Genomic DNA, 25,193 nt, shown 5'->3' with positions numbered 1-25,193 from the left:
TTGTATTTTATTTAGAGACACCAGCACTAGTACAGTTTTGCTTTACTATAAACATACTGCCTTTTATAATTTTTGAAATATTTTTCTGAGTAAAAGGAGTATGTGTGTTTTGGATAATTTGTAAACTAGAGAAAAGGAAAAGGGAAAAGTCCAATTTCATTGTTACCCTCCACTGTGCCCAGTAAAGTGGCCTATAGTGTGGGTACCACTTACGCTTCCAGAGAGGGGCCCTGCAGGCTCCTGCAGGGTGGGAAAGGGAGAAGGAATGGACCCACAGTTGCAAAAATACTGTCTTGGGGTCTAGATGCTTCTTACGGTTTCTCAAGCAACCCACCCTTTTCTAGCCTCGGCCATAGCATCCCACTTTCCTGAGATTTTCTGGGCTCCTGAGGAGCAAATTATTTTGCCAGTTAATTTCCCATCATTACCTGTCCCCTGAGCAGGTGTGTCAAATCTGTTAATGCTTATCTCTTTGCCTTCAAACCTCTAAAATTTTGTTGACAGCGAACTTGCTGATGTATCCTCTCATATTGTTTAACCCTTATCTCATTTTGCCGTTTTGATTCTGTCCATAGAATTTTGTAGGGTTTTCCAAATGGGTAGAGCTAGGTGCACTCCACTTGACCTCTTTAGGAGTGCCCATATGCTGCCTGAAATATTTAACAGTGTTTTTAACAACTGCATAATAATTCACATGTAAATGTGCCATGACTCGCTTAACCTCATCTTTTGTATGTTTTTACCTATTTTTTTTTTTGTATGTTTTTACCTTATTTCCTTAAGTTAAAATACTAAATATGGGGATTTTGGACCTAAGCATATGTGCAATCTAAGGACCCGGCAGGTACTTGCACACATTGGACTGTCCACCTGTGTGCCCGCAGAGGGTGATAAGTGCCCACTTTGCCCTCCCCATGAGCCCCTATGTCAATTGTTGCTCCACTTCCTCTTGGACCGTCTCTACTTGAACCGTGGACTTGATCTGTGAGACTTTTCTTCTCTTTGGCTGTTGTTCCTACACACAGATCTCCTGGGCCTTGGGGAGTCAGCTGTTTGCTCTGAGCTCACCTAAGTAGGATCAGAATGTACTCCGGAAACATCTTCCAGGGCTCCTTTCCAACGGTGCTTTGCATTTTGCATTTACCCTGAATTTCCTTTTGGCTTTTCCATGTAGAACCTTCCTTGGGATGCTGGCTCCTTGCTCTTTAGCCCTGTTACCTCTGCAGCTTATACTGTGATATTGTCTGTTTATCCACATGGTGATGGAACGAAGATTTATGCCTTCATCTTTATTATTTGTTTTTTGGTACAGGGGATGAAACCCAGGGGCACTTTACCATTGAGCTACATCCCCAGCTCTTTTTATATTTTATTTTGAGACAGAATCTTGCTAAGTTGGTGAGGCTGGCCTCTAACTTCTGATCCTCCTGCCTCAGCCTTCAGATTCACTGGGATTACAGGCATGTGCCACCCTGCCTTGATTGATTCTTAATCTTGTCATTCTGTAGACAATGGCATGACTAAGTCAGCTTGTGAATTTACCGATCTGCTCTCAGAAAGAAGAGAGCTTAACAAGTTCAAAAGCTAGACAAGTGCTGTGTGATTTTTTTGCAGGGTAAAATGCTCCTGTTTTCCAAGCTGCTAAATTTTTCACCGTCTTAATTTATTGGCTTGGGTGTATGAGAGGTAGGGGAAGAGGTCCTTGGACAGTGCACAGTCCAGTGCACTGTCCAGCATGAATATCCCTGAGCACATTCTTGCACATTCCTGAACCCTGATTCAAAATCAGGGCCGGGGAGTCCTCCACAGAGGCCTGAGCCCCCTTTGTTCCTAATCCCATTCATTCTTTCAGTAAAGAAAGCATCGCTGATACAGTATCCCCTAATGCCTGAAGTCACAAAACACAGCACTAATTTTAGTTTTTAATGATAACATTACAAAAGCCAAAAGATGGGATTGGCAGCCTCCATGAAATTCACTCTCTGCCTGTCTCTCGCTGTATCTTTTCATGTTTCTGTCATTTTATAGATTCTTTCCCTGCCTATTTCTGGATGTGTGTCAGCTTGCCCATTTCTATTGTTCACTGTCTGTATTTCTTTCATTCTCTTTCTCGATTCAGTGTCTCACTACTTTTTCTACCCTCCTTTCCCTCTCCAGTAACAAGACTATAATAGAGTAGCATTCTTCTGTTTATATTTTTGCTTTATATAGTGAATAGTTGTTCATTCCCAGTTCCATGCCTTCAATAGTTTTCTGTTACCAGTTTTAAAGAGAATTGAAGGTTGTTTTTTTTTATTGACTTATTTATTCTTTGATACTGGGGATTGAACCCAGTACTTTCCCACTGGAGACATGTCCCCGTCTTTTTTTAGACAGGTGCTGGCTCAGTTGTTTAGAGCCTCACTAACTTGCTGAGGCTGGCCTTGAACTTGTGATCCTGCTGCCCCAACCTTCTGAGTAGTTGGGATTACATGCATGTGTCACCATGCCTGGCTATCTGAAAATTTTTAACATACCTTTCTCTTTAAAGGATGAATTACTTTGAATTATTTGTCTCCCGACTGAATTTTTGTCCCCCTGCAGGTCAGTATCACCTGGAGGCAAGATTTCTTGAAGCAACTAAGTGCTGGAGTCCCGGAAGTCCAAGGACAAAGCCCGCATCTGCTGAGGGCCTTCTTGCTGCATCATCCCATGGCGGAAGGAGGAAGGGCAAGAGAGTGCAAACTGAATGTTCTTAGAATATGCACGGATCTGGGTCATGGGCTTTCCTGAATCACCTAGCTTTGCTGTGGTGCCTTGATGAAGGTGGGGGTGGAGCACACTGGTGGAGGCCTTGGGCAGAGTTCCTGAAATGCTATGATACTCTGTTCATTTTTTCCACTTATTTCAATATGTCCATATACCCTTCTTCTTGGTCATTTAAAAAGTTTTATTATTAGCATAAAAATAAGGCAGGTTTCAAATATAGATAATAAAAATAACAGCTGACATGTATGTGTACCAGGCGCTCTGCCAGGAACCGGACGGTCATCACCTGCTTTGAGTTTTACTCCAATGTCACCTTCTCAAGTGAGCCCTTCCCTGGCCACCCTATCTAAAATGCCAACCTCCTTGCCCCTTCCCATTTCTTTTGCTTTATTTTTTTCTCCTTAGTGCTCATCCCTCTCTAACACACTCTATTTTTCATGATTTAGCTTCTTGGTCTCTTTCTCTCTAGAACACGTACTCCCTGAGGTCAAAGATTTTCATGTGTGTTGATCATCGCTGAATCCGTGGCTCCTAGCACAGGGTCTGGCATTCATTCATTGTTGAATGAAGAAGTGAAGTCTTTAATATTCGCCACAGCCCTGCCCGATATGATCTCCATCTTAAAGCTGAGGAAAGTGAGGCACGGAGCAGGTGGGTAATCTGCTAAACTCACCCCATGTGTAAGTGAAAAAGCTGGTATCTACTTCTCTAGCCTCTGCTCTTAGCAATCAACAATGCCCAGCTACCCACTTTTAGTATATGTGCTGCCGAAGCGAGCACCCAGCTACCCACTACTCATTTTTTCTTTCTTTCTTTTTTAAATTTTTTTAAAGAACCATGAAATTCAAACCAAACAAAACCAAAATGTTTAAGAAAAAAAAAAAAGTTAGAGAAATGGTTGAAGCTCCCTTTTTAGCCTTTCTCATTTCTGATCCCTGCCAGCTGTCCTCAGCAATCACCATCCTGAAGCTGGTGGTCCCCTCTCCACCTTCCGCTGTCTGTTTTACCGTTTGGAACTGTCTCCTGGCATCTTCTGAGCCCTGGTGGAAAGAGGCCCCAGAGGTAGACAGGAGCTACACAATGAAAGCTCCCAAATCCACCTTGCAAGGGGAGTATTGACTGCTTTTGTTCCTTTCACACTCTTATTTTTTCCCCCCCTTTTCTACTTACACTCATTTTTCTAGCTGAAAATAGAAAGCCTTATCAGATTGGAATAACAGCCCTTCTTGCTGTAGGTTTTTTTCCCCAAAGACTGGATGCATTTGGGCCTCATCAGAAAGCCATCTGCTCTGTGCGCAGGCCTATTCAGAGCCAGAAAAAGAAAACGAAGGAGGGGGAAGCCCTGGCTTACGCATTTTGAAGAGGGGAGGTTTGCCAACCCTACCACGTCCTCCACAGAAGCTGACCATGGGCAGTGGACTGACTGGGAAGGGAAGACGTGAGGACTTCTGCAGAGTGTGTGGTGACCTTGCACAACTCTATTGCCAGGAAAGGAAAGAGGCTGACTGAAGAGGAACGAAAGCTCCGAGTAGGTCCTCCAGGAACAAGATGAATGGTTCATGGCTTGCTGCCCTTCCATTGAGGCCACCCCTTCACTGTATTTCTTGTTCCTGTGTCACACCCCACCAGTCTTAGTCCAGGTCTCTCATGGAAAGATGCCACAAGGTTCTCAGAGGGCACCTCATTTAATGCACAGGGTACCCTTGCTGCTCGAGGGACCACCACCCAGGCTGTGGTGGACTAGCAGACCTTCCACTAAGGGTAGCCGCTCACCGCATCCGCCAATGTGCTCCACCCCCACCTTCATCAAGGCACCACAGCAAAGCTAGGTGACTCAGGAAAGCCCATCAGACCCAGATCCATGTGTATTCTAAGAACATTCAGTTTGCACTCTCTTGCCCTTCCTCCTTCTGCCATGGGATGATGCAGCAAGAAGGCCCCCAGCAGATGTGGGCTTTTTCCTTGGACTTCCCAGCAGTAAGGGAAATAAATGTGTTCTTTATAAATTAAAAAAATATATATAAAATACTTAAAAAATCAATTTAAATTTTAATGCTTGCATTTTTATAAGTACAAAAGCCATATAGCCTGGTCGTAAAACATTTAAATAATACATATATACCTAAGAAAGTTAAAGGCCTTCCTTTTCATATCACAGATTATTGTTAAAAGTTTGTTATATATTCTTAAAGAATTTTTCACTATTTGTATACTTCTGATATCTATAGAACTGTATACCTGATAGCATCCGATAGTTTCCGTATCCCACCTCACCTCTAGTTATTTATTGACCATCTGTCTTTCCTACCAGACTAATGTCCACAGGACCTAGAGCTGGATCTGAGCCCAGATGGGGAGCTCTGCCATGGAAGCACATCTCATTCTCCATAATTACCCGAAATCACGTCCATGTCCCCAACCAGAAGCCCAACTTGTACCCTCCCTCCCCCATGGAGCTTTTTCCATTTTACAGAGAGGGGAAAATGTAGCACTCAGTTTTGACATTTTTGAGAGGAAAGATTATCATTATTTCCAAAGATAAAACAGCGTTCAGGGCCTGGCTTGTGAGGTTGCTTGCTGAGTAAATTATTCAAACATGGAGGTTGGTTCTGGTTGGCTGCTGTGCTACCAGAACTGTGGGCCTGGCTTAACTCTTGGCTGGCTCTGCACCCCGGTGCTCAGGGCTGTGCACCATTAGGCTCCAGGCGTTCTGGCTAGCTCAGGCCTCTGTGGTGTGGCCTGGAGGTGAGGCTCTTGATGCAGGCCCTGCTGGGAGTCTCTCCATGGCCAATTGCTACAGAGTGACATTCCGGTCCACATGCTCAAGGCTGGGCAAGGAGCTGTGGAATTGCCATCAGCTCAGAGATTCTCAGGCACGCAACCACTGGGACAGGACTGACCTCCCACATGACTCCTTTTTATGGTGTAATCCTTTTTTAAAATTTATTTCCACTCTTCCATAGACTTGGCTCATTCATTTTGAGAGGGTGCAGTTTTCTCCAGGGATGAAGTGTGCCGATTCTTCAATGTATTTTAGCTTACAAGACGTTTGTCTTCTCCCTTTCTGTTTTGATTTTGCTTTGAGCCAGTGGCAGATAGTAATTCTGATACAGAATAGCTAAAGGCAGCCCTTTCAACATTCAGTGGTTTAATCATAGAAAAAAGAAATATTCTTTCTCTTTTTCTATTCTTTTCCTTCTCTCTGGCTGCCTCCCTCCCTCCTTCCTCCCTTCCTTATTTATCTTATTTCTCCTTTCTTTCCCCTCCCCCTCATCCTTCCTATATGCACTGTTTTATTTTTAAATATGGTTTTGTACTTTGTTCATAAAAGATGTTAATTCTACCTCTCACCCCCCCCCCCAATTAGTATACAAAACTGACTTACCAGATATTAAAATATCTGAAGGCCTGGGGCTGTCGCTCCGTGGTAGAGCATGTGCCCAGCATGCACAAGGCACTGGGTTCAATCCCCAACACCACAAAGAAAATAAGAAAAAAAAAAACATAAAATATCTTTAAAAGTTCCAGGCACCAAAGTTATAAGGTGACTAAATTATGAACGAGACTGTAAAACTCCTATAGAGTTCCAAGAATATATGGGAATAAAATACATTATTAAAGAAACATTTCAAATCAATAGAAGAGAAAGGGGTTCTTCAAGAGATGGTGTTGAAAAATACTGTCTAGTCATTTGGAAAAAGTAAGCCTGAATTTAAACCTCATTTTTTAATATAAAAATAAAATCCAGAAATATTAACAAAAATTTACATAAAAATGAAACCATAAAGGTAGTAGAAAAATAAGTAAAATTCTTCATAATTTGGGGATGGAAAGACCTTTAGAACATAAAGAAATTCAAGTAGAGGGTCTGGGGTGTAGTCTATTGGAGCATGCTTGATCAACATGGCTGAGGCCAAGGGTTCAATACCCATCACTGAAAAAAAAAAAAAAATCAAGTAGAAAACAATGATAGATTCTGCTATATAAAAATGAGAGTTTCTCTCTCATCTGAAAGAAATGTACCATGTAAACTTTTGAATGAGAGCGGATAAGTTACAAATATAGGTATGTGTATCCTATATAAGATGAATAGCCTAAATATCTAAAAAGTTTTTACAAATTAAAAAAACTGTGGCTATCCTTAGAAAATGGGATTTGGCACAATTTTATTTCTACTTTTATATTCTTTCAATTTTTTTTACATTAAGTAGTTTTAATATGTTAAATCCATTGTCTATTAAAAATATTTTTAAATGTAGATGGGCATCTTTTTTTTAGTACTTAGATCTAAAGCCCAAAACAATTTTTCCACAATTGCCCAATGAGTCTGCTTTGTGATATTAATCATTATACATAGCCTTCAGTAAAATAACACTGAAAAAATAATATCCATGAGAAATAATGGAGGAAAAATTAGAAGACAAAAAGATTTTTAATATAGAGTGGCAGATTCCAAATGGAGTCCATTTGTTCTTTCAGAACCTGAGTTGAATCTAAATCTTCAGATTAAATTTGGCTTTTTTTTTTTTTTTTTAAGGATAAGAGTCCATTTAACAAAAGTTCTTTCACCCGTCAAATAATGATTTTTGTGCCAAGGTCTTTTCTTCTTATTACAGGATTTTCTTTCTCTTTTTTTTCTGCCTTCTCTCTCTCCTTTTTTTCCCCTGACATCTAAGTTGTACCATTAAATAAAATGTATGATTTAAATTTCAATTTTACTGAAGCTGCAGGTAGAATTAAAGGGATCATACAGATGAGCGATTTCATTGAATGTCACTTCACATAAATTTACATAAAGCTTCAAAAAAAAAAAAAAAACCTCTACACAGCCTCTAAAAAATTCTTCTGAAGGAGAAGGGAGAAAAAAATGCATACTTATGGAGTATATATGGTTTGTCAAGCACTGAACTGGAGTGCTTTGTTTATAGTATCTCATTTAACCCTTACGGCAAACAGGGGAAGTTAGCCTTTTATCTTGCTTGCTTTAAAGGGGAGGGGGCAGACCCTGAAAGAAGAGCTGATCTGCAGGAAATCCCACCCACCCAATTCCAGCACCCAGGCATAAACTTCCTCCACCCCCACAATCTCTCCCACATCCCTACCTTCCACTGTTAGATGAGAACTTACATGGTGAAGATTCCCAGTGTGGCCCTGGTAGTCCTTTGGTGGTGTCTCAAATTGCCAGACCACAGATGCTTCCTCTCAGCTGCTGGGAGATACCTGTATTGTCCTGGTCCTTGCTCAGCTGCACTGTTATTGCTATTGAAAATCCTTAACTTCTAGAAGCTGCTGCCTTTAGTGACCTGGTGTTTCATATTTTGGTTCTTTTCTTTTCCCATGCTCCTAGCTGATGCTTAGAGGGAGAGTCCGGTAGAGGGGTTCAAGCCCTAATCCCCTCTGCCCAAGTGACTTAACCTTTCTAAGTCCTTCTCCTTATCTGACATTCCTCACCTGCACCTGGCAGTGTTGCAGATTTAATGATCAAAGGTATGAAAGTGCTTAGCGCAGCACCTGGTAATGCCGAATTGCTTCCTAAATGGGCACATGGCTGCTCCCACCTGCTCCCGTGATTACGGCCCCTCAGCCTAGTCTGCCCTAGAACCTAAAATAACACTAGGCTTATGGAATCAATGTCGAATTAAATCTTTCCCTGCTGAAAATTGATCTGGACTACCAAGGGGAAATCAGACTTCTCCTCACACTGGAGATAAGGAAGAGCATGGCTGCAATGCAGGAGATCCCTTGGGCTGCCTCTTAGTATTAATTTTTCCCTGCTGACAATTCTGCCATAGACTTGTTCCAACAGAGTAACTGAGGGGCAGGCAGGTGAAGGAGCTTGGTCCTGGGGAGCTGTCAGCTGCTGCTGATAGGCTGCTTTTCCCTCTGCACTCCGGACCCCAGCATGTTTCCTTCCCGGGGAAAATGGAGCTACTGGGAGGCACCCTCTTCCTGAGGTCTTCCCTTCCTCCCTAACCCCTGCCTGATTTTCTGACCTTCCTGAGCAATCACTGCTGAGTGGATGCATGCTAAGGGCTCACGTCCCCATGGCCAGTGGACAGACGATTTACTGCAAACTCAGTCCCCGTCTGTTAATGGCTAGGACTCAGAGACAGAGCAGGACTCAGAGCTCAGTGCTTCCTACCAAACCCAGCCTCACTTGGTCATGCCATTCCCTTAACACACCTGTGCTCCCTCCTTACACGCTCACGCTTGTTCCTTCTGTCGGGAATGCCTTTCTTGGTCTTTGTGCATGAGCATTCTTCACGCCTCCTCTGCAAAGTTTCTAGACACCCGCCACCATTATGATCTGCTCAGGCCTCTATATCAGCAGGAATGAGTCCTCCATGTGTTCATGAGACTCAATATGCTCGGATCAAAGTGGTTCCCTTTGTGCCTAAATGCATTTTACACATAATAAAAATATTATTCTGAGATGAAGTCCATACCTCCCCCTATTTCCAATGCCATCAGAAATTTTTAAAAACCCCAGATCCAAATTGTGCTGAATGATCCCAGAGGGCAGAGACCAGCCACAGTCCTCTTCTTGCCCCCATCTCTAACCCTGCCCAGCACACTCTGTTGAGGTGAAGGTGCCAGGGCAGGTGACAGTCCTCACAACCCACATGGCAGCGAGTCCCCAAGCAGCACGTGCTGCTCAGGAGGATGGCTTGTCCTGTACCAGGGCCCAGGGTCACTCTAATTTTACACGTGCTGCTCTGCTGGCAAGCCCTGGACTGGCCTTGGGCCTCGAACGCTACTGACCCAGCTGTGAGCACCTCGGGCTGGGATCCAGCCACAGCACGTCCGTGGCTTCTCAAGGTCATGAGGACGGCTCCATCTTGGGGCTCAGTATCACAAGAGCTCAATACAGTCTCAGCAGAATTTCCTTCTGGCTAATTTGTCTTTTTTAGTATCCAAGGAGGGAAATCAGGCTCATTGTTCCACCCTTAATAAAATAAAATGCAATCTGGAGAAACAGAGAAGGCTGGTGATGTCACTTGACTGTACACACCAGCTTTTCCCTAGACTAAGCTCATGGTTGCACATAAGCATACAAAAATAATGCGACTTTTATGGTCCTGGAAGTTCCTCATTACACATTGCACCTCTCCTTGAGGGTTCTCAGTAGTGGATGGTTCAGAGTCAGAATGCTCTAGGAAAACCACAGGGATCAGACTAATGAAATGCAGAAAGCCAAGAGGGAGGGAGGAGGGGGACAACCTTCTTTGAGCATCTACCGTGTCCCAGACTCTGCATTAGGCATGTTACAAACTTTTTCTCATTTACTGTCATTACAGCCCTCGGGGTTAGGTATGAATGATGGTCGCTTTACAAATGGGGATTATGGTTCAACGAAGGTAATAAACTGGCTCAAGTGCACACAGCTCATGAGAAGCAGAGCCAGGCTTGAATTCAGCTGTGTCCAACTACAAAGTCTTATACTTCCCTATCCGTCAGGTGGCCTAGGTTGATGGCAGCTTGGAACTTGACCTTGGTTTCTAGAGTGACAAATGCTTGGCTCTTTTCACCTGGGTCTGGTCCCTGGTGCTGCCTGGCCTCACCACAATCACTGATATGTTCACTAATAAGTCAGTGAAATGTCCCACTGCTTTGCTGACGGCAAGGGAGCAAACAGCTGAAGGAGATGCCCCAAAGCTTCAGAGAGACCACAGGGCTCAACAGCTTCTCCAAGACTTGTGAAAGACAAGAAGGATTCAAGGGTTTCTAAAATCCCCAAATCCCTTCTTTACTTTTAATTATTATGATTTTATTTTATTTATTTTTTAATTATTATTATTATTATTATTATTTTCAATGCAGAGGCTCAAACCCAGGGCCTCTCACATGTTAGGTATGTGCTTCTGAGTTACATTATTTAAAAAAGAAAAAAAAACTATCTCACTAAGTTGCTGAGGCTGGCCTTGAACTTGCGGCCTCCTGCCTCATCCTCCGGAGTCACTGGGATTACAGGTCTGCACCACCACACTGGGCCCCAAATCCCCCAATTCTTAATTGTCTTTGCTCCTTGATGCGGCTGCTCTGGTCCAGCCACCCTCTCCTCTGAACATCCTCAATGGTGCCAATAGGTCTTACACCTGAGGAATAAACTTGTGACTATGGAACTCTCTGGGGGACTGGGCTAGGCAATCTGAGGGAAGTTAGGGAACAGTAGGGTTGGAACAACTTCCCTGTAAAGCCTCCAGGTTCCATTGGCAGGGGGTTGGGGGACAGTTGCCAACAGTGAAATTAGTCCTTTAAAAGGCAGCGTCCTGATGGGGATCCTGGGCTTGGTTCCCTAACCACCACGGCGGTCTTCCCTGGAGACTTTCCTGCATCCTTCCAAATTCCCTGCTGGGTGGCAGGGACCACTGCTGCCCCTGTTTCTGACCCCTGCCTGTCTGCTGTAGTGTAGCTCTAGCTGCACAAATATCTTAATACCAGGGTTCAAGGGGTGTCTGTGGGCTGGCGCAGGCCTGTGACTTGGTCCCAGGGAGGATCGGCTGAGTCAGTTGGGACCTCCAGGGTGAGACAGAGGCCAAAACTCTGTGCTGGCCCTCATTCCAATAGCGGCATGTGGTGACTTCACCATATGTCCACATATTTTTGGTACCTATAGGTGAGGTGCTGCAAATAATCAAAGCCCAAAATGTGGGAATGACTTTGGAAATGGGTCTTTGAGTGACGGGACAAAAACAGATAAAAAAAAAAAAGAATATGGCATGTTCTGAAAACTGAAATTACCTAAGAATCACTAGAGCAGAAGGTCCATTTTGGTAGAAGTAGCAGAAACTTTCTTCATTCGAACAGGATTTATTGCCAACTTGGTTCCTGATACTATGCTCCTAGCTGAGTCTGCAGCGACGAGCAGACACACAGCCTGGCGAGCTGGAAGGGAGCCCACTGGCAGCTGGGTGCATAAGCTCTCTCCCGGGCTTCCATCTGCAGTGCTTCACAGGGTCTTCTCCTTCTCTCACTCTCTACCTCCTCCTTCACTCCCGGGGCTCCCAAATCTGTGTTCCCAGAGCCTCAGATCTACTGGTGGCAGGATAAACTGAGTGCCACGAAGAGAAGGCTCTGAGACCACTGCTCGGTGAACTGCCAGGCGCTTGTGATGCTCACGGGGCTATGCAGGCCAAGCGCCAAAGAGGAGCGGTTTGGTTAATAGGAGTTTAGAAGAGAAAGAGGCAAGCCAAGATGGCTGGCAGGAGAACAGACTCTTAGGTTTCCGCCAGGCTTAGGAGTGCATGCCCGTAATCTCAGTAACTTGGGAGGTTGAGGCAGGAGGATCACAGGTTCAAGACCAACTTGGGCAATTTAGCAAGACCCTGTCTCAAAATTAAAAAGAAAAAGGGCTGGGGATACAGTTCAGTGGTAGAGCACCCCTGGGTTCAATCCCCAGTATTTAAAAAAACAAAAAAAAGACTTAATACTTCGGTTTCTTCTATCTGGTGGGCAATGTCATTATTCCCTAACTTCCCTTGAAATTTTTGGCATATTACCTACTATTATCTATCTATATATAATATCTGTTACGTTAGTTGATATGTTATTAATACCATGTTAATATGATTAATAATAATAATTTAATGTCCATCATTTATTGCATAGCTCCTATGCAACAGGTACCATTCATTAATGCACTGTGGAGTTGCTCTGTTTGGGAGTTGGGAGAACAGAATGTGCTGCACCAAGATGCATATGAGAACATGAGTGAGGACGTCCAGATATGAGGTCCCCCCATATCTGAGTGACAGACTCATTCCACAGATATTGACTGAGCACCTCCAGGATGCCCGACGTTCCTGCAGGTCCTGGGGATGCAGAGTTGGGCTGAGCTGGCTAAAAGCCCTGTCCTTCAGGAACCTGCCTTCCAGGGGCTGCTCTCTCACTTGCTGTTCCAGCCCAGAAGCCCAATGGTCCACTCACATTCTTCCACCCATCTTTTTTTGGTGGGGAGGGAGTACTGAGAATTGAACTCAGGGACACTCGACCACTGAGCCACATCCTCAGCCCTATTTTGTATTTTATTTAGAGACAGAGTCTTACTGAGTGGCTTGGTGCCTCGCTTTTGCTGAGGCTGGCTTTGAACTTGTGATCCTCCCGCCTCAGCCTCCCGAGCCGCTGGGATTACAGGCATGCATCACCGTGCCTGGGTCTTCTGTATTCCTCATCTCAGTTTGTGACATGTGTGTTCCATGTCTTAGCAAAGGGCACTCTTTCTCACACAGTTACTTAAGACAGCTGTCCCCACTTTTCCCCATTACTGACTCCAAAGCCCACCCTGAGCCACCATAGCATCCTCTATTACAGTGTGCCAAACAGGGATGGTTGCATTATATCCCCTCCTCTCCCTCTCTCCCCTCTTCTCCCTCTTGCCTTTCCTAAGGCTCTGGCTCTGGTCAGTTACTGACAGCTTTTGCTGTCTGTCTATATCAGCTGTCATCTGACTGCATCAAATCACATCACTGTTCCTGCTCCAAAATCTTCACATCCAGGCCTGTCAAAATCCATGCTGAATTCCTGCCAAGGCCCAGACTCACTGTCTCTCCAAAGGCCTGGCCTGGAGTTTCCATGCAGCCCACCCTGCTCAGCATATTGCATTTCTAAAGCAGCCTCCCCCCGGGGTCTTACCCACTCCCTTACCAGGGGTACAGACCTGCTCCTACCAGGACCACATGCTCCTCTCCATTGAGCAGAGGAGGAGGAATAGCCTGCCCAGATCTATCACAGATATGTCTTATTAACTCCTCTCCTTGCTTCTGGAAGGGTTTCTGCAGCTTACCTTTGTAACATAAGGTAAGAAAATGGCAATCACTAGCAAGGCCACTGCATTCAATCTTGCAGGGCATTTGTTGCACAAGATCACTCACTAAGGGGGAAACTGGGGCCAGAAATCCCACCCATCCCTGCTCATCCAGCTCTGCAGCCCAGCGCAGGCTACTGCTGCCCAAACCAGGCCTTCTTTTTCCAGCTTACAAAGTTCTAAGTGGAGCAGGGTGAGAATTGAAACTGGAATGAAAGAAGAAAGAGAGAAATGAGGCTGAGGACCAAGGGCAACCTGGTCCTCCAGGAGGAAAGACCCAAAGGCAGATCGTTCAAATCTAGTGTGTCCCCCAGGAACGAGAGATCCCCTGAATGACTTCCAAACCAGCCACACCCAGGCACTGAAACAGATAGAAAGGCCAACTGCTGTGGCCCTGTGGGAATGAGAAGGAGGACTTTCAAGTAGACAGAGCGCAGCCGAAGTGAGCAAATCCCTGTCTTGCACTGAGGCTGCTGTGAGTCTCTTTCCTCACCACGATGCACCTGAAGAGTCTCCACAGGTAAAGCAAGTGCCTGCAGAGGTCAAGGCCACCCCTTAGGTCCCCACCGCCACTAGCTCACTCAGTACATAGACGCTGGCCAATGACCATGCCTGGGTGTCCTTGGGTCTTTCCTTTCCATATTCCTGTTTCTGACTCTTGCGTGAATTCTGCAGGTGGAAAGAATGGAAAATGGATGCCATGATGCAGACAAATTAAAAAAAAAAACAACCTGGTGGTGGTCCCTAGCCTTCTTGTGCCTGGTTGCCACATCCTGGCTCCCCTACCCTCTGTCAAAGCAATTAAAAGAGCTTTTGCTATAGAATTTAAGAGTCAATAGCGCACCCTGCATGTCCCCCTGGCCCACTGACATCTATTTCATTGACGATGAAGTGGAGGATTCAGAGCTATTCCAGAATGGAACTCACCATTGGGACAAGGAAATGACTGTAGCCCTGCTTACTGGCCCAAGGGGCTCAGATTAAGAAGATTTTTGTTTGTTTAGCATGTGTAGTGCCTGGGAATAACAATTATAATAAACCAATTGATAGTTTTACCTCAGGCCCCCATCTTGTAAGACTCATGGGCACGGAATTATGTAAACAAATGGAATTAGCCAAATCTCTACAATCTAATATTAAATCAGCAGCTATTTCAGGAGGGCCATCTCCCCTGTCCCCTACCCCTAAGGACTGGGTCTGGCTGTGGGTGAGCTGCCTCCCTCTGAGAGCACCAGGAATTAGGGAAGTTCTCACTTGGCCACCTTCTTGGAGCCTGTCCCAGAACCTCTGTTTCCTAACTACCAGGGGCGACAGGCCACCTGTGTGCTGGCCACCTGCCAGCTCTCTAGAGCCCAGGGCCACCTCTGGCTTCATAAAAAAGTCTTTTAATTTCTTCAGGTAGTCTCTCCATCTCTCTCAGTTTGTTTATTTATAAAATGGGAATAATATTCTCCACCCTGTAAAATTCTCTTGAAGTTAACGCGATGTAACACATCCTGAGCTCTTTAAGTATCCGGCACATTAACAGACCCTCAGCAAATTATCATCATCGTTAATCTCAGAAGAAACAAAAGGACAAAACACAGGGGTCACTAGTCCAGGCCTTCTCCCTGGTGTTCCTTCTCCAGGTGAGTCAGAGTGCCCGCAGCCAGAGCGGAAAGGGCACCTCTTCTTCTCCTATGACATCTCCTGCGCTCAGGTTATGGCCCTGGGGGCTCATCACCTGCGATGAAGACCACTTTGTATTCACATCACTGTGAGGCTGAACACTGCCAGGAAAGAGGTTCGCAGCTCCTGACCTGGCGAGGCAGGTGACTGTGTACCCTGGAATAGGATAGCTTCATCAATAATAAAAGCCATCTCATACGGATAGGACCTAAGGCACGTGGCCACTTTAAAAAAAAAAAAAAATCTGCTCTTAGAAAGGCCAGGAACCAACCTTTAAGAAGATGATATTTGACAGTAACACAAACAAAAACATTAAGGGAAGGATAATAGGCTCCTGTCCAAGCCCTCATGCTGTGTCACACAGCAGGGAGAGAAGCCCAAGCTGCCAGGCTTCCATAGCAGAGGGGAAACGGTGCCAAGTACCTTGTGCAAAAGGAAACCCAGGATACTGCAGATCCGACATTCAGGGGTGATCCTGCTATCACCTCTGAAAATTGAGTTAGAAAAGCTGCATTAAGACCTTGGAGTGGGAACAGGCTCCCACTTTGCAAGCCCGAACAAAAGCGAATACGGGAAGGAAAGGGAGGCCATTTCCCTCAGTGGATCAGTGGACAGAGCCCTGGTCCAGGTCTTCTCTGGAATGTAAAGTGTCACCACTGGCGAGGTCATCCTGCAGACTCCCTCGGGTTTAGAGCCATGCAAACGGAAAGACATTGGGTGACAGGAGCTGACATGTTTTTGAGACTGGAATGACATGCATCTGAAACGGACAGCAGATAACAACATAATTTGGAGATGGTGCTGGGTTGATAATATGGGTTGAGGCATCCAGATCGAGTTACGAAGACGGGTTTCGTTGCCACGAGGTCAAAGATCCTCATTCCGCAGGACCCCGCCATCCATCTCTATGTTATTCGGTTTTTCATTGCTATGGAACACCTGAATTGCCTTTAGCTTCCATCTCTCAGTTGTTTCTCTTTGTACATTTGCTTCATTTTCTCCAGATGATTGCTTCCTCTGTACCCCTAGAGATGGCTGCAAACAGCTCCACAATCACCCTTAGAGCTGGTTACCCAGGAGGCAGACAGAGCTACTCTCCTATGGCAGCCACATCAGTGCCTAAACTGGACTCTGATTGGCTATATTTGAGTCATGTGCCCAACTCCCTGCCAATCATTGTGATAAAGGCTAGACAGCCAAAAGTAAGACAGGTACCCTCCCTGTGTTAGGAGGTGAGGTCAACCCCACCTGAATCACATAGAATGGCTTTCCCAAAGAAAATAAAATATCAGAGCAGGCCAAACAGCCCACCATGCTGAGGCTGAGGGGCCCCCCTCTGCTCTGCCCCCAAAGCCTGGCACAAGTGCATTCCCAGTCCCTGACCCCTCAGGCTGGCTCCTCCCTGTGGGTTCCTATCTGTGTTTACCAAACAGGCCCAGCTAAGCAGTAAATTCCTCCCAGCCCCAGCATAGCCCCAGGCACCAAGGAAGCCCTTGAAAAGCCCTTTCCCAGCAAGTAAAAGCAAATACTTGGGGAAGAAGTCTGAGGAAAAAACCACCTGGCCTCCCTGTCCTTAATTTGTCCTTCAGCTGATGAGAACTCCTTAAAGGACCTGGATGGAATGTTCCAGAAAACTCTCATGCATGCAAACAGAGAAAATGCCCACAGTCCAAACATACCTGTTTCACCCCAGTTGGTAGCTGTTGAGTATTTGACAACTCCTTCTCTACAAAAAGGCATTCCAAGCCAAAGGGAAGACAGCTCATTTATTTGCTGAACAAGACTGGAAGCCGCACAGTCTTGGAAGATCCCAGCCCCATCGCAGCAGGGATAATAAACTCCGGGTTTTGGCAGGTATCTCCTCCTGCCTCCCTCCATGATGCCGCTGTGGAAAACGGTCAGCAAGGCTATCTCCCACTGGGTTCTAAATGCCCACAGTAGGCAGTCCTGGGTCGATCCAGAAAAATATCTACATTGTTCTTTGATACGCTGAATTGTGGCCCCCCACCAAATTTGTAGGTTGAAGTCCTAAGCCCCAGGACCTCAGAACATAAGTGTATTTGGAGACACGGTCTTTAAAGAGGTAATTAAGTTAAAAGGAGGTCATTAGGGTGGGCCCTCGTCCAATATGGCTGGTGTCCTCAAAGATATTAGGAGACAGATGCTCACAGAGAAAGACCATGCACAGACAGAGGGAAGGGAGCCAAGAAGAGAGGCTTTGAAAGAAACCAACCCTGCAGACACCTTCCTCTCAGACATATAGCTTCCAGAATTGTGAAAAAGTAAATGTCTGTTGTGGAAGCCACCCAGATGCGGAATTTTATCAGGGTAGCCCTAGCAACCTGATACGCATGCTTCACAATTTACAAAGCTTTTATTTTTCCCAACAATCGTGATTAGAGTATCATCCCTATTTTATTGATAGGAAACTGAGACTAAAAAGCTAGTAGCAGAAAGTCAAAGTGACAGAGTCTTGACTTGAATCCAGACTCTCTGACTTCCAATCTCATGTTCTCACAATAGACTGTGCTTCCTATTTGTCCAGTGCTCAGCACCATTGGCTTTTATAGGTTTCTGCATCAGACATTTAGAGGCAGGTTCGATTTGGATCCTTTAATTTGGAGAGAGACTGAGTGATGTGCTCAGACTTACACAAGGGGATGGTAGCAAGAATGGCATTTGTGTTAGTCAGCTTTCTGTTGCTGTGACAAAATAACTGAGAAAAATCAACTTTAAAAAAATGAAAGGTTTATTTTGGCTCATAGTTTCAGCAGTTTCATTCCATGGTCAATTGGCTCCAGTGTGGTGAGGCCTAACGTCATGGTGGGATGAATGCAAGAGTGCATGGAAGAGGGTGCTGCTCACCCCATGGCTTCTGGGAAGCAAAAGAGCAAGGGACCAGGGGCTCCATGTCCCCTTTAAGGGGGGGGGGGGCTGACTTCCTTCCACTAGGCCCTACCTCCTTAAGGTCCAACCCCCTCCCGCTAGCTCCACAAGCTGGCAACCCAGCCTTGAGGATGTGAGCTCTTGGACGACATCTGAAATCTAAACCATAATAGTATTCAAGTGGCCCTACTGAAGAAATCATCATTTCTTATTTCTCCTGTTCATTCTCCAAATCCAGCTTTGCTCCGACCATAGCAGTTACCCCACCTGGAAGGCCTGCTCCAGGGGACCTTCTGTTATTGACCAGCCTCACTGCAGGGCTGGGACTGGCCAGGGCCCTGATGACCTGCTTGCAGCAGTCACCATCTACTGGAAGGAGTCCCCGACCAGGGAACCCATTACCCTGGGGCTTTGCTTTCTTTTTAAAATAGTCCTGTCTTTTCCTGCGAAGATTGATTAAAAAGTTGATATCAAATAAAGGAGCCAGATGCAAATCTCAGTGGTTCAGATTCTTTTTTTCCTTATTTGTGGGGGCACCGGGGGTGGAAGGAATACCGCCGGTCCTGCTTCCCCACATGTTGAAGTTTGAACATTGGAGAAGCATGCGAGGCAAGCATATGAAGCAGGGTTTATTTAAAAATGTGCTCGGGAGGGAGGAGGGGGCCATGGCTGGTGTCCTGGCATCCCCAGAAGCCAGGTGTTCTGCCCTTTTTTTATGTCCTGGGCTTCCTAGGCTCTCCTACCCTCTTCCCCTTATCTTTCTCCTTCCTGCCTACGTGACTAGGCCCAGGAATGCCCAGTTGGACAGCCCAAAAGTGGGACACAGGTGGGCTGAAGGGGGAAGGGCAGGAAGGAGCAGCCCAGGACACTTTAACAACCTTATGGCTCCCTGTAGGGAGGGACAATTCCTGGGACAGGTTACCTTGGCAACAGGTTGGAGCAGGGGCAGGTTCTTGATAAGGGTGGAGGAAGGGCTCTGAAGGAATTAACATCTCAAGGCCTCAGGGGACAGTCTCCAACTTCCTGGCCTCACTCAAAATCGGCCTCCCCGGATCCTGACTCCATTTCCCTATCTATACTGACTGCCCGTCTGATTCTGGCTTCAGAAGCACAGCAATAGGGCATTGAACAAGATTTTAAAGTGATTTTTTTAAAACTTAGTACATGAACACAGGGAGAGATATCAGAATACATCAAAGAAAGAGGGGATTGTACCCATAATCCTACCATTCCATTTTTTTTTTCTTTTTTGATGTTCCTTGTCCAGATACACACGTCATTTTTACGCTCATGACAAAGATGAGATTTCATATTTATTTTCATCAAGCGCCCTAATAGAAGCAATCTTTCCGAGTCATCCATAATCTTCATGATTATATTTTTTTTATTGGTCACATAATATCACCCAAAGCGATGGAATCATCATCTGCCCGACTGAAGTCCTCCTTCCCTTAGTCATTTAGTTTGTTTTCCAATTTTTCGCTTCGACTGACACATTGCGGACTCCAGGAAAGGGGCAGATCCTTGGTTTAGCTGGGAGCCTTCTGCTATCCAACAGCGGCTCTGTTTACAGGTGGGTCACCCAGGAGTTGCCCAGGGCTGTGAAGATGGATGGAAGCCAGTGTCCTGAAGGCCAAGGGGGAGGATGTCCTGGGAGCCAGTGAGCGGGGTCCAGCCAGTGTCCTTCATTTGCCCACCCAGTCTTCCCTCTGCTCAGGGAAGAGGTGTGGAGCTGTCTGTAAAGAAGGTAAATAAATGGCAGAGGGTCTCAATTTGGCTCCTGCAAGAAACAGAAGTGACAGTGAGGACCTGCAGAGGATCTGTGCCTCTAAGTCCTGCCTCTCCTCTGAGCCTTGGGCCTCCTAAGAATAAACGCCCCAGGAAACCCTGGGGACCTAACCACTCATCCCAGGAGCCCGAGCAGAAGAGCAATGGAGTGTTTTGCTGGTCTCATCAAGCTGCAGTCTGGCTGACCTCATGCTAGCTCTTTTTGCTCCCTGGCAACTCCTGCCTGAGGGGACAGGCAGTCCCAGTCCCAACACAGCCAGGCACCGCCCCCTCCAAGTCCTGCCAGTGCCAGTTGGGATTCCTGGCCCTGAACCTTCTAGCCTGGCTCCTTTGGGAAAAATACCCTGGAGATGAGAACTGCTGACAGCTTCGGGAAGTGAAAACAAGCCGGAAGGCAGAGGGTGTTCCCTGGCTTTTTAAGGTCAGCTCTCTTTGGAGAGAATTCAAGAGGCAAGCATATCCATGCAGTCACTGGAGGCCAAGTTAATTTATTGCCTCCTGGTTACAGCAAATAGTGCCACCCCTTAGGATGAGTTCGATTTTGGGGTTTGGTGGTGGGGGCAGAAAGAATCCTATGGAAATTTCTCCATCATCTTGTTCACAGATGGTCTCTAGGCCACTCTGGGTTTGTCTCAGTTAGTAATGACAGAAACAGCCTACAAAGTAGTTATTGCTCAGTGGTAGGCTAAAGAGGACTCGTGCTTCATACAGTATCTCAAATAATCATCACAACTCCATAAAAAAAGGAGTAGTATTACCTACGTTCGATAGGTGAGAAAACCGGGGCTCAGAAGGGTCAAGTAACTAAGCCCAAGTCACAGAGCAGGTGAGTAGCACTACTAGTGAAGGCTTAGATTCAGGCCAGCTGCCTTGAGTACACAAACTCCCTGCAGCAGACGGCTTTTCCTGCCAGCCTCACACAACCACAGTAAAATAGTAATAACTGAACCCTTAGTAAATGCCAGGCACTTCACTGAGGTGTTCTTACAACCCTGTAACTCTTGAATGAGGAAACTGAAAATTAGAGAAGTATGAAAGACACTATTTCCTCTAAAGTCCAATATTTCCTTCTTGTAGAATAATAAACCCCTGTTTCTTATTTATTTATTTTTGGTACTGGGCATCGAACCCAGAGGCACTTAACCATTGAGCAGCATCCAGCCCTTTTTAAAATATTTTATTTAGAGACAGGGTCTACACTAGGTCGGTTAGGGCCTTGCTAAGTTTCTGAGGCCATCTTTGAAGTTGCAATCCTCCTGCCTCAGCCTCCTGAGCCTCTGGGATTACTGGCATGTGCCACCATGCCCAGAAAGACCCCCGTGTCTAGCTGAGCGTGTGGCCTTGTAGATTAAAATTGCAGTCCCTCATTAAAAAAAAAAAAAAAAAAAAAAAAAAACCTCAAGAAAAGTTATTGTGATGATGATGAATTGCAGGCACCTCTGCCTGAGCGGATAAACTGTACAGGGGAGCGCCAAACATCACTTTCTCCATACGGGATTTAGTTTGTGCAGTTTCTACTTCTTTTTTCCAGTGGGCTTTAAAGACATTAGTCTATTGACTAGAAGCAACACACTTTAGGGGTATTGAAATGGAAAAGTACCGTGAGATTGTTATGCTCGAATTCGGGACCCCCAAAAGACCACCAGAGACCCAAGATCCATGTAAACAGCAAAGAGGTGTTTATTGCGAGCTAGCTCGGTCCTCCGCGCGCACACACAGCAACTGGTAATGCTGAGAGGCCCCGAGCCCAGGGTTTGCAGCAGTTTTATACACTCTTTGGGGAAGGCAGGGACTTCACATACATCATAGCATCTCTTAGCAAATCATCACACACCGCAGGAAAATCAACTAACAACTCTAAAACATGATTAGCACATTCACTGGCGGGAACAAGTTGGGTAGAGGTGATTGGTTACTTCAAGAGGGGAATTCATTTGAACTGATTGGTTTAAGCCAAGAGGGGTGTTCCTGCTGAACTACATGGTTTCCCAGCACGTTATCAACCACCATAAACTACTGGGAGGGTCATCTGGCATCCCAGGTATCTCCCTGTCTCATGCTGATTGGTGGCTGCTAGGGGGTTGCTACGGGGCCCCACCTAGCCTGACTGAGTCAGGGACACCTGGCACAGCAGATCTCTCCTGTTATTTGTAGATAAACCACTTAGCAGGGTGGGAATGTGCCTAGGAGTGCTCTGTGGGTCTTTCCAAGGACAAAGGTCATGTCCCTTCCTTGGACAGGCTTTGCTCTGAGATAGAGGCTGGTTTTTCAAGATGTGTTCTTTTTTTTAAATTTTGATTTTATTTCTAATAACCATTGACATTACATTTTAGGTTATCCAAATTTAATCTTACCTGATACTATATTTCTGTTTCCGAACTTCAATTTCACTAAATAAATGTAATAATTATAAGAACTGATAAAAAAATAAAAATAAAAATAAGACAGCCCCCCACTCTGTTGCAGCAGGAGTGTCCACCTGGCTAAATTGTGGGCGTGGCTACAAGCAAAGACAGTCTGCGTGGCTCCTCTTCTTTCCCCTTCTGCTAATGGAACTCAGACAGGACAGTGGAGCAGAGAAGTGCCAGCCAGAGCTCATGATGTGACAGGGTCACAAGCAAAGCCACCAGGGAGCAGGAGCCTGGGTCTCCAAGAGGAATCAGCGTCCACCTTGTGTAAGTCGCTCTCTTGGGGACTTCTGTCACTCTCAGCACCTCTTGGTCCTGATGAACACAGCGGTGGAGCTGGAATGTGAGCCACCCTTTGAATCCACAGGTCAAACCTTCCTAGGTTATTTCTCCTGCAAATCTCCATGCCCACGACCCTCCATCTCATTCTCACCCAAGTCTTCCTCTCCCTTCCCTTGGCCTGTCAAGGGCCAGGCTCCGTGCTGGGAAATAAGCAGGAATATAAAGACACGACTGGGTCGGTGCTTGAGGAGCTGGCAGTCCCTCTTGGGAGACAGATGGATAAGTAAATAAACAAAGGCAGCGCACGCAGCCCTGTCACAGGGCCATGAGCCCAGGGCTGGCGGGCACCAGGAGGTCCCCACTCACTGCGGTGCTGGCTCCCGAGCGTGCCTTGGAGATATCACACGTACCAAGTGGTGGGGGATTTTAGGTTCTAGATGTTTAGATTCTAAACAGTCATCGCTGGAGACCCCTAGAGCCATCCTCTGGGGAATCCAGAGGACTTCTGCTGGCTGGACCCAAGGCCTCAAAGAAGAATGTGGGTGGGATCCTAAGGCCACTCCCTGACGACCCGCAGAAACCAGCCCCACAGCGCAGAGACCAGACGGTTCTGTCTGCAATTGCCCTGTGCTCAGAAATGGCGTTCCCAGTGCCTCCCTTCCAGCGGCTCTTCTAATGACCGAGCTGCTGTCACTGTTAGTGAAGCCCTGACCTGGCTCTCCCTGATCAGAGCCAATTAGAACCACCTCAGAGGGCAGCCAGGGCACCTCGCTGCTAACGAGGGCAGCGGAGTGTTGGTGGTGGCTTATTGGCCCAGCTGCCAGGAGCTGGGACAGCCTCCCCGGCCCCCTCCATTACCTCCAGTATCCACTTGACTACTCCGTGAGCGCCAGCTCTGAAAGGAGGCAATGAGATTCCCTGGAGAGAGAGGGTCCGAGGCCAAACAGCACTTACCCTTGCTCAGCAGATGTTTATTAAGCAACTACTATGTCCCAGGCGTGGTGCTTGGGCACAGAATTACAATAAGTAAAATACAGGCAGAGGCAAGTTTACCACGAAGTGAATGAAGTTTATAAGCTTCAGGGCCCACCCCTGAGACGTTCTGAAAGGGGCCCTAACAACGTGCTCCTGGGTCATGTATTTTTGTAAAATTTGCAAAGGTCAGCTATTTTTGACCACACCGGATCCCCATCAAGAATCCTGTCTCTTTCCCTTCAGGCTTCCCCTCTTGTCACATGTCCCCTCATGCTGGCTGGCACTGAAGTGGTCATGGGCATTTTGAGGATCTGGTTAAAGGGAAATTTAGTTTAACAGCTTTGGGGTTCTGAGTTCATTTGGAGGGATACCAGGGGTTGAACCCCAGGGTGCTCAACCACTCAGCCCCATCCCTAGCCCTTTTTATTTTATTTGTTTTATTTTGTGGTGGGGCCTGGCTAGGTTGCTTACGGCCTTACTAAATTGCTGAGGCTGGCTTCTAATCTGCAATCCTCTCTCCTCAGCCTCCGAGCCACTGGGATTACAGGGATGCACCACTGCACCCGACAGTTTGCAGTTATTTTTGTGTCCAGTGTTCTCTGGCCACCTCTGTGCAGACATGGCTTCCAGGAAGATGACTGTCATGGTGCTGGCCTACCCGGAACTGCGAAACTGAGGTGTGGGGCCCAGGATCAAGCCAGGTGTGACAGTGTCCTATGGAACCTGCCTGGAGGCATTTGGTCAACGGAGTAGAAACAGGATTCGAATAGTGTTAAGCCAAAAGCTGTCTGTGGGAAATTCTTCCAGTCACCAGATGTGAAAGATTATAACAAGGGCAGGATTCAGTCCTCACAACATCTGGTCATATATATGAGGCATGTATTGAATAATGCAGTGAAGACAATTGTATGTTTTGTTTTTTTTTCTCTTTAAGAGGAATTATGCCAAATAGGATTTATCCGAATTCCTGTGCTTGCAGGGTAGAAACCGTAGCATTCCTACAAATAACAAGCATGTCTGGCTGTGAAGTCACACGTTTTATGCATCCCATCCATCAACAATAAACAGAATTATTTGGGTTTTTTGTTTTTGAGAAAAGTTTTCCCTAAGTTTCTGAGGCTGGCCTCAAATTTGTGATCCTCCTGCCTCAGCCTCCAGAGTGGTAGGATCACAGGTATGCACCATGAGCCTGACTTCTAAATATAATTTTTATTTTGCTAGAGAAAAAAAAAAAATCATTTTCTTTTCTTTGTCTACACAGGAAACATAACAAATTGCTGCATATGAGGAGATGATAAAAGAAAATTGAGCCAACAAGTGTAGAGGGGGAGTCTGATAGTTTGTGCAGGGCAGTTAATTAACAAAAATTACATGATTGTTTTATATTTTATGACATCCGTTGTATTTTCACACACTAAACGAAGGTTCGCTTTCGTACCCGATTTTGTGTCTGTAACTTTGTGTTCTTAGAAAAAATCCCCCAAGTCGTCTAAGCTGCAGGCCCCACAAGACCTGAGTCCACCCCAGGAACATAATTTCTTAGCATGGTCTGAGGGCAGCAGCTGTCTATCCCTCCCCTCACCACTAGGTGGCCGGCGCCCAGCACAGGCCGCCCATTGAACTAGGATGGGAAC

The sequence above is a fragment of the Marmota flaviventris genome, chromosome 10 (genome assembly GCF_047511675.1).
Source record: "Marmota flaviventris isolate mMarFla1 chromosome 10, mMarFla1.hap1, whole genome shotgun sequence".
In the NCBI taxonomy this organism is placed as follows: domain Eukaryota; kingdom Metazoa; phylum Chordata; class Mammalia; order Rodentia; family Sciuridae; genus Marmota; species Marmota flaviventris.
The sequence above is the reverse complement of the archived record's forward strand: the minus strand, read 5'-3'. Positions refer to the sequence as shown.